Source organism: Nannobrachium achirus (assembly GCF_963921795.1).
Source record: "Nannobrachium achirus genome assembly, chromosome: 6".
NCBI classification, from domain to species: Eukaryota; Metazoa; Chordata; class Actinopteri; order Myctophiformes; family Myctophidae; genus Nannobrachium; species Nannobrachium achirus.
Genome location: NC_137815.1, coordinates 39,273,285 through 39,283,615, shown reverse-complemented (window position 1 = coordinate 39,283,615; position 10,331 = coordinate 39,273,285). Strand labels below are relative to the sequence as shown.

Genomic DNA, 10,331 nt, shown 5'->3' with positions numbered 1-10,331 from the left:
TCTCTCAGAGGCCCCTGGCTTGTAGTCAGAGGCCCAGTTAGAGAACTTTTTCTAGAGCGCTGCCGTGTAGCTGCGGTGTCGGCGCACAGCCGCGCACACACCGCTTGACACCGCAGTTTTGGTTGCCGCTCTGAGAAATCGGTCTATAGGCCCGGACTATAATCCATCCATGGACATGGTATGTCTCACTCTCATGATGAAAACATTTGAGATCTGCCTGATGATGGCCAACAATACTCAAGGCTAAAGAAATACCCTATGTGTGTACCAAATGACAGAGTACCCGGATGTTGGCTGAAAGAGAGCGAGCTAGGGAGAGAGCGAGAGAGAGAGAGAGAGAGAGAGAGTGAGAGAGAGCGAGAGAGAGCGAGAGCGAGAGAGAGAGACGAACGGGAAAAGGCGGAGAAATAGAGAGAGAAGGGACGCCACGGTCTCTGACTGGTTCACCGGGCGAAGAAGAGGGTTACAACCCACACGGCTCCACATAGGACAACCGTCAAGAACACACGCACACACACACCTAGGAGGGAAACACACACTTCTAGCTGGAGAAGAGCTGGGAAGAAGGGGGAAGAAGAATAAGTCCTTGTTCCAAAAAAAAAGAAAGAAGAAGAAACTCCCCTGCTGGATTAAGACAGACAGCGACACACACACATACACATCCCAGAGTATAAGTGAGCGAAGAACACGACGGGGAATGGAAGTTGAACTCTCGGGCCTGCCTTGAAATGGACGACTTTCATGGGGAAGTGAGCCTGCACTGAAGTTGTGGGGATTCTACTAAAGGCTCCGTGAACAGGCCCACCACAGTTCGCTCGTCGTGAAGTGGAGATACGGGGCATACGGGGACAACCTTCGGGGCCGACGAGTCATTTTCCTTGGCGGTCAGTATATTTTAACACAACACGTTCAGTGCCGTTCAAAAGCTTGCTTTTTCCCCACTGCCGCTGCTATAATAATAACTCTCCCCCAAGTTGACAGCTGTGGTGGCGCTAGCCATCGCTGCTAGCACACATAACACACACAGACACATACACACACGTACTGTGTGTGACAGACACACACACACACACACACACACACACACACACACACACGCGCCCCAACGCGCGCTCGAAACACGCGCACGGCACTGGTGACAACTGACAGAGCAACTTTGACAGCTAGCCTAGCTCAGTGTGGTTCTCAAAGTGGGGTCCAGTCCAGCAGGGACTATCTGGGTTCCTCCTTGAGGGAGGGGGTTCCAAATGGACCCTTTTAGTTTTACAGGTCTTTTTCTTGTAACTCTGAGAGTGTAACAAAAGGAACCAAATGGACCCGTACGGGTCCATTTGGTTCCTTTTGTTACACTCTCAGAGTTATGCGGGGGTCCATGAAATTAAAACGGGGGTCCATGAAACTAAACCACTGGCCTAGCTCTGACTTTAGCAGCCTCTGCTAACTTGTGTACTCTGTGTTGAACGCTTTTAAAGGTATAGAGAGCAGCGACTCAGCGGTGTGTCTTGTCAGTGTGTCACTGACCAAACATGGGATCTACCCACCGTACGACCGCGTTGAAAGAGGGAATCCAGATCCACTGTCTGCTCTGGTTTGCTGTTGAAGCGACCCACTAGCCTACTAGTCTACTACTGTGTTATAGAGCAGTGGGTTTCAGCCCCTTTTCATATCTAGGTGCCATTGTTTATTCGGCATCTGAGCCACGGACCACCAATCGATGAGATATAAAAGCCTCTCTGACCCAAAACTTAGAATATTTTGTTTATCGTTGGATAAGCTTTTTTTTTGTCCACAATTCCTGTATTGGTGTGGTGCCATTATAGGACTGTCTGATGACAGGTCAATCAAACATAACAATTCTTCTACATTCTCGTAATTGTGTAGACGTCTTGTAATGTAAAGTATTGTTAGATGTTTAACAATATTTTACGGTCCATTTGGTTTCATTTTACACAAGAGTTAAAGATCTACAGTATAATGGGTATCAACTCTCCCATCATTTAGCTGGGGACCACCTGGAACGCCCTCAAGTGGTCCCTGGACCACTGCTTGAAAACCACTGCACTAGCCTAGTACTACTGTGTTATAAAGCCTCATGTAGCCTATAATAGTCAGTAGTACAGCGGTGGCGTCGCTCGCCGACAAGAATACATTGTAAACGTCAGCTTGTAGATCTGTTATTGTCGACCGTACGATGGAGTGTATATGTCTTTATATATATTTATAAATTCAGCTCCATAATACGCCTCTCTCGTCTCCTCTGTCGACCTGCTGTGATGGTATTTGGCCATCAGCTGTTGGAATGCGTTTGGGTTGTCTGTCAGTCCAATATTATTGTCAGTCAGAGAGAGAGAGAGAGAGCTACAGTAATAACATTCTCTCAGTCCCTACCTTTTAAAACTGTCTGATAATGTTAGGCAGAGTTATTTTTCCCCCTTCTCCCCCTTCCTTTTTGTCGTTGTGTGTGGCTGGATATTCAACAAGTGTAGACTTGTTTTAGTAAAATGTATAGCACCACAACAATTTGAATTTCTGGTGTACTGTAGCTGTTGGTGTGTTCGTGAATCTTTCTCTACTACACAGTTATAGTACATTATGGGTCCTGTGCACAAGACAGTCTCAGGGCATGTCTCTATTTGCTGTCATATTTTCACATTTCACAATTCTGTGCACGCACAGTGTAGTTATTTAATGCAATATATACTGTGTGTGTGTGTGTGTGTGTGTGTGTGTGTGTGTGTGTGTGTGTGTGTGTGTGTGTGTGTGTGGATATAGATATGTGAGTGAGAGAGAGAGAGGCACAATTTGGACAGGACATGAATGGTTTATCATCTTGGATGTACAGTAGTTCGAAATAGGCTATTTGTTTAAGTCTCTTTCGAGGGAAAATCAGGTTAAAGCTGGTTTGGCTTCTAGATGGGTTCGTACCTATACCTAACCACAAAAGATTATGAATTTCCTCCCGCGGAATGCCCTCCTTTCGCTGGTAGACTTTATGCTTCGACTAACAAATTAAAATTTCCATTATCTTAGTCAGCACCCACATTAAAAGGTCAGACCTGGTTAGCGTCTTAATCACCCATTCTTTAAATAGCAGACCTATAGCCCGCTGTCTGGATCTAGGCTTTCTGTGCATGCATGCAGCCTTGAAGAAGCATGTTAAAGTTTAGATGTTACTCTACCAGCAGTGTTCTGTTTAACTAAGTCCCTGTTCAAAACATTTCAGAAGTAGCCAATTTACGTGTCACATCGCGGTGGTTTTGAGCTTGTACATCTCAGGTTGAAAGTGAATAAAACGAGAGTAGTTAGATTTGTCCTACGCAGATGTTTCAGAAATTTCTACTGTTTATACAATAGGTTTTATTTTATATGACTGTTATTGAAAAGACTACGTTTAAAGCTCTATTACAGTATGTAATTTTCTTGTGAATGTTATTTTCTCCAATCTGTGTGGTAGACTGTGTTAATACAATTAAATGTATACAATTGGGGAGGTTTTATTTGATCTCCCTGTTCTGGTCGGAAACAACTTTCGACACGATTCTGTTTCTGGTTTGACACATATATTAAAAATAAATGTTCTCCCCAGAGCAAGCAGACAATCTCTATTAGCTCAGTCGGTAGTAAACATTCCGGCACATGCACAGGAGACTCTGTCCAAATCCGGGGCAGAACAGCTAAGTTACATAGTGCAGCTTTAGTATTTTGCTGTTACCACTTACCAGTTACCACGCCCATTCCTTATCTATAAATCTAATTTCGCTTCCTGACTCTATGAATCATCTAGGTAGTCTTATATGATTTGCTTACTTTCTTTCTTTATACACACTAGTTTGACAGTTGACCTACTGTACAGTAGGCATGTGCTAGTACCATGCCATTGTATTATGAAACGTTATTGGCATAATAAACATCCAGAACGTTCTTTTTTTTTCCTGGGTAGCTACTACTAAAAGTAGTCACAGAGTGCAGCCAATTAATCCAACCCATCACATTATAAAATGTGCTGCTTATTGCACCAGTGTCTCTGTCATCTACTGCTGATTTGTACGCTGTGTGGGTCTTCTTAATTTTTCTCTATGTAATTAGGCAAATGAGCAGGTCATAAAGGCTGGACTTTGTGCTCTTAGCAGCTGCTGTGCTGTCTCCTTGACCCTTGAAGATATAATTGCACAGGCCAGTTAGTTACTAAGATACTTGGTAACGTGATAATTCCTCATACATTATTGTTTTTCCTCACAGTTAGTTCTCTTTTTTTGCATTTGCATTTGCACCAAACACAGTCTGTAACATCTTATTGATCTCTTGCCTTAAACAGCTTCAAAGTGGTGATGATTGATGAACAGATAAAGATTGGAACAGACTAAATGGCAGTGAAGGAAGTGAAAAAGACCAGCATCTGTTTGTCCTCACTCTAACCGTTTCCATGCCTGGATGTGCAGAAGTGATAGGCTCTAGACTCTAGACTCTAGAGCTTCTATTCAAGGATGGTAGTAGCCCGCAGTGTTCTTTCAAAGGCCCTACGGCTCAATAGTGCTACAGCCTACAACTGCCTCTCCAAGGTCTTTACTTTGTGATTGCATTTGTGCACACGTGTACGTACGTGCTTGTGGAGCAAGAGTGTACAAAAGCCTTTGCATTGGATATAGCAGCGCTGACTGATGGCATCACCTTGCATTGATAAAGTTGAGCTGTTATCCAGCTCATGCAATTTTGATGTGGCAGCTGTTGCAGTGTTTGAAATTAAATCACTTTTGTCATTTGGCAAGCTTTGTGAAGAATGTAGGTTACCCTTAGCTGCGTTTCACCAGTGTCTTTCTGTCACAGATAATGTTAAGCCTAAGGGCGATGGCGCTGTATCATTTGATAGAATAATGACCAGGTATATGGCTAATTTGGGGAGATGTCAAGGGTCTCCAAATCGGCATAGTCTAGCAAATTAAGGGCAGGTCTCTACCTCTCGTATATACCAGCATCTCATTTAGAATTCAGCTGTGGCCCATTGCCTAGCCCTGTCTCACTGAGAGGCTTTTTAATTTCTCCCCTTGTTGAAGTGATTATTCAAATGGCCGTCCGTGAGACACAGTTATCAGACTCCTGGTGGTAGTTGAGCCTGTGGCAACATGAAAGCCCATCACTGACACCCTGTGTAGTTGGACAGCTCCCAACAGGTACTCTCTCCTGCAACCCCTATTAGAGACCACCTCATCTTAGCCCAAAGGCTATAAGCCCATTTAATTCTGTGATTGGCATACAGTGATTTTTGAGCGGTGGTCACACCGTCTCCATAGCGTGCCCGTGTGTGTAGGTATGTATGTATGTATGTGGGTGGGTGGGTCTGTATGTAGCCTCAAGCCTGTGGTGTAGTACCTTTTCTGACCACACACGTTAAGGGAGGGGCGCTGTTGTTCAGGCCAGGCCAGAACAGGCAAGGCACACTCACACACACACGCACGCACGCACGCACGCACGCACGCACACACACACACACACACACACACACACACACGCGCGCGCACAGACTCCACCGCTCAGTTCACACGGGTGTGATTTTTCACATGCAGATGGCAGTATATTTTTGTGATTTTATTTATTTTTTGCATTTCTTACAGTCTGACAACATTTATAAACACTTTAACCCTGTTGTCCCTATTTTGGAAATTAGTCAAATCAGAAGAATATAGCAGATCTACAAGCTCACTTCGCATTGTTGTGCCGCATTGTGATGTTGTAGACACACCACAACCATTCACCAACACTGAAAATAGCCAAATTATATTGGGCTTAAACCGTTAAAAATTATTATTGTGGCTGTTTTACTGTTTTAATGAGGGATTTTCAGTTTTTTTCTTTCAGTATGTTACTCGTCTTGCATGAGCAAACACAGGCTCATCTGTACAGCAGCATACAGTGTTGAAGACAAGCCAGCCTCTAAACTGGCTGAGGCCAAACAACTGGATGGGTTTTGTTAGAAATCTCTCCCTGTACTCTGCTTTAATCCTGTGTGAAGTTTGCTCTCTTGGAAGCCGCTGCGGTGAGAAGGGACTAGCTCAGTCTTCATTAGCAACGCTGTGCATCACTAGAATGCAGATGAGGTATGAAGCCATTCATCTCCTGGAAATGCCTCCCTGATTCCAATTTGAATCTTGTTTGCAGTCATATTGTGCGAGCCCACTTCTCTGTGGTAAAGAAGTCTCTATGTGAGAGATCAGAGGGGGATAATTGCACTTAAGTGAACCTCATTTAGTGCTGGCCAGAGCAATTACTGTAACTGCAGTTCTAGGCGTTTTTTGGGGGGGCCTGAAGCAGCTGTCACAGAGGCTCTGTAAGCTGAAATATCCAATGGTGAATTGAATGACATTGGCATGGCATCATGGGAAATGGCAGATCCTTGGATGGATTTTAATTAGGGTTTTTTTCTCAGGTTTTTCCTCAGCTGTTTTGCATGCAAAGGAAAGCGTAATTAAAAATGACAATTAGAAATGCATTATTTCAGTAATGATTGAAAATAAATTATTCTCAAGGTGCTTTAAGGTGAGAAAAAAGCTTCCACTCTTTCTTGAGGCAAAACCCCCTTGGGCTTTATCATTAATGTTATTCAGGAGGAGCCAAATTTTGAGTTTTGCTCAGCTGGGCGCTTTAATCTATTTCTTGCTATAAATTAATGAATTTTTAAAGAGACCCTCGCTGGATGCGGGAGAATGTGGGGAATGCAGCACTGGTTCAGAGTTTTCAAACAAGCCTCCCCTCCACCACCCCCCACCCCACCCCACCCTCCTCGCAGGATGGAGAGAATGAATTTACTGAAGCACCACACTTTCATTTTTTATTCATCCAGCAATACACTGCCTAGTTCTCCTTGTGTCGTTGTGCGTCTCCCCCACCCCTTTCTCCTTCAGATGTGTTGTTGTTGAATGTGTCTGTAAACTTGCCTTATAGGATGTAGTCACAATCCATGGGAAGGAATTAGCCATGGACATCGTGGCCTCATGAAGGAAGCATGTGATGTTTAATTCAGCGAGCTCGGGACGGCTGGACAGTATTATTGATGCATTTGGTCTAACACGATTTATCTAGGAAATGTTTAACTGTGTTCTTGCCATTTATTTTCCTTGGGCTGACTAATCATTAGGGTCTTTTTCTACAGAGAAACTAGCTACCCATACTGGGGCTTGCTGCATGAGCACACCAGAGAAAGTGTGGGCGAGGGGAGGGGGGGGTAGGGGGTGTAGGCGAGTGGATTCAGCTCCTGCAACACATGTTGGCGTCAATGACTCTTCTTTAAACCGCATGGTAGCAATGAGGCTGATTAAATTGTGTGTTAAGTCTTCTGTGAATATTCAGTTGATTAATATCTGTATATCAAGTTTATAATTAGACCAGTAGCAGGGTCACGGGATCGGAATTGTTTTCATGCAAAACAATGTTATACTTAATAGCTTTTTTATAGAATTAATTGAGTTGGTAGTAGTGTATGTGTGCAAAGAAAAGAGTATAGACTCCAAAAAAGGCGTATAGGTTGGCCATAGTTAGGACTGTCACAATTATTATATAATCGTCTAATCGCAATTATTTGACATAATCACAATTATTTGACATAATCACAATTATTTTGTCATAATCGTCATAATCGTTTTCATGTTGAAAAATGTTCATATATTTTCAAACATTTAAAAAAATTGTAGAAATGGCAAATCTACAAGCTCACAACACGTCGCGCTATTTCCACTATCAATGTTCTTTAAGTAAAAAGTTGTCAAATATGTCAGTCATTTCATTGTATATTTAGGTTATGTGTCATATCTTCAAAGCCTACAAGCCAAACAGAAATGTAATTGTCAATGACAAACACACAATTAAAGCATTAATCGCAATTATTTGAGCGACAATTAATCGTCATGAAAAATGTCATATCGGGACAGCCCTAGCCATAGTGTAAAAATATGCTAAGTAGGGGTTTAACAGTTAATCAAACTAATTGATTTAATTGATAATTTAATAAATCTAGGTGAAAGTTTCCAAAAAAGAAAAGAAATGACACTATTTTTGAAAAAGAAACTGTGACGTGATAGAATAATCGCAAAGAAGAGAATTGACAGTTGCAGTCCTAGTGCAAAGAAAGGGGCCTATAGATACTAGCTGGTCCTAAATTACACATAGATTAGAACAAAACACCTCAATGTAAAGGCCATGTAGCTGTGCCACTTGAGATATTACTTACTCTGTTCTTAATGAATAGCCACGGCCTAAATGAATTGCACTGAACTCACTTCTAAATGCCTGGCAGGATTTAATAATTCATCGTATTGTATCCTGTGTCCTTGAGTTCTGATAGGCCCTTACAGTGCCAGTACTCCTCTTTGCCTTTTCTGTTCTCCGCTCAGTGGAAGCAATTGATATGCTTATATGCTTCACACTCTTAAGAGACTTTGGAGCTGTGTGCAGGGAAAGGATTTTGCTAAGCTTACACAGCTTTAAGTAATGATAATGGAGCTCTCATCGTACTATTTAGTATCTATTTTAATTACTACAGTGGCTAGCTTATGCTCTTTCAGCTAATTCAAATTTCAGCTCCAAGAAGAGGATTTAGTAAATAGCCAAAATATCGTCAATATCGTTAGATGGCATAATTCGCTCTCCAAAAAAAGCCAATAGCCCTTTTACTGTTGCCATATTAGCAGAATTTAGCACAGTGAAAATGTAGACCCTGCACAGATTCAAGGCTTATTTTCTATTTTGTACTGCATTTGATCAACTAGTACTGTGATCATTGTGCAGCTATTGTGTAAGATTTATGATCACTTTGAAATGTGTCTGAATGTCAGTGTTCAGTATGCTCTGAGAGGAAAGCCAGAGTGGGTTAGGTTTAATTAAGACCACAATCCTAAGCCTGATTAGCGAGGTTAAATGGGTTAGGGGAGTCTGAGGACACGGCTTACTGCCACCTCACATATTCTTACTCCTTCGACAGAAGGCTTGGAGGAGATTGATCGCTTGCCATGAAATCACTAGGCTGGTCATATTCCAGTGACTTCAGGTGGTCGGGCGGACCTGAGGCTGCACGTGTTTTGTCACCGTTAAGTCAGACAATGCTATGCAGACCACTCCAGAAATAGCAGGAGTGGGGTAGTTTGATGTGCTGCGTGAGGCTCATGATCTGTGGCTGCACTGGCCAAGTTTTGCAGATGGGGTCCTGCCTGGGTGGGAACTGGGAAGGTGCTGTTGGATGTCTCAGACCTATGATTTGACATTTTTCTTCGTACCCTTGCCTGTGCCTCATCAGTCCTTCATGCATGCTCAGCAGAAAGACTTGTTGAAATTCCCTCTCTCTGCGTTGCATTGTCTTTTTTTTTTCTCCCTGCAACCTGATGGATTAGTCGTAGTTGTAGCGCTTGGAGTCTCCATCTGTGATTCAGAAAACCCCAGAAAGGAGCCAAGGACTCTCTGTCTCTCTCTCTCTCTGTCTCTCTCTCTGTCTCGGTGGAGTTGGAGCGAACGTACTGTAGATCTGCGTGGAGCAGAAAACCCACACAATGAGTGATGACTCGCTCTTGCCCCACTGTTCCCACCCCCTTTCTCTCTTATTCCTGTTCTTTCTTGCGCTCGTTCTTCATTCCTGACTCTCATTCTGTCACATTCTCTAATGCTCCCGTACAAATATCAGCTATCTTTTCAGGGTTCTTGTCCACAAATGATATTTTTTTGTCTTTTTCTTTCTCAAATCCTCTCTCTCTGTCTCTCTTTCTCTCTCTCTCTCTCTCTCTCTCTCCCCTCCCTTCTTCCTCATATACTCTTGCATGCTCCTCACTCACAAACAACACGTCTGTTGAGATTTCTGAAGAATGCATCTCGTTACTCAGATGAGTCATACTTCCTCTGGCCTGCATGCTTCTCCCTCAGGGTGGATGAATGAGAGGGCGGCGAGGTTGGCTGGAGGAGGGGCATCGTGGCTGAGACGACAGGGCCTGTGCCAGTGGCCCATAATGTAATTAAGGAAGTGTTAGTGTGCCGGCAATGGGGCGTGACCCGCGCGGATCAATGCGGCCTCTGAACGGAGGCTGTGTCTGCAGGTGGCTACGTAACAGACAGCGGGTTAGCCGGGCTGAGTCACCCCCTCCACCCCTTAGCCGACCCCAATTCTCCCCATCCCCAAACACTGTTGCTGCATGGTATCCTTCCCCACTAGACCACCCTGCCAAGGCTGCTCTGAGCCCGGGGAACAGGTCCTGGAGATGACCTTTGCCATTAGAGAGGAAAAGAGACTGTACCTGGGCTAGTGGGAATATGAGAAAGCAGTCTTCTTTACTGAGGGAACAATATTTTTAGAGGCAAAA

At 43.6% G+C, this 10,331-nt stretch overlaps 1 protein-coding gene across 1 annotated transcript in view; it reads left to right on the top strand.

Annotated features, from left to right (window-relative positions):
- Positions 1 to 392: 392 nt before the first annotated feature.
- foxj3 (forkhead box J3) overlaps positions 393 to 10,331 on the top strand; it is a 98,876-nt gene continuing 88,937 nt past the window's right edge. The window contains exon 1 of the mRNA XM_080727389.1: positions 393 to 884. The gene's annotated coding sequence lies outside the window, so the exon portion shown is untranslated. The remainder of the gene's footprint in view (positions 885 to 10,331) is intronic.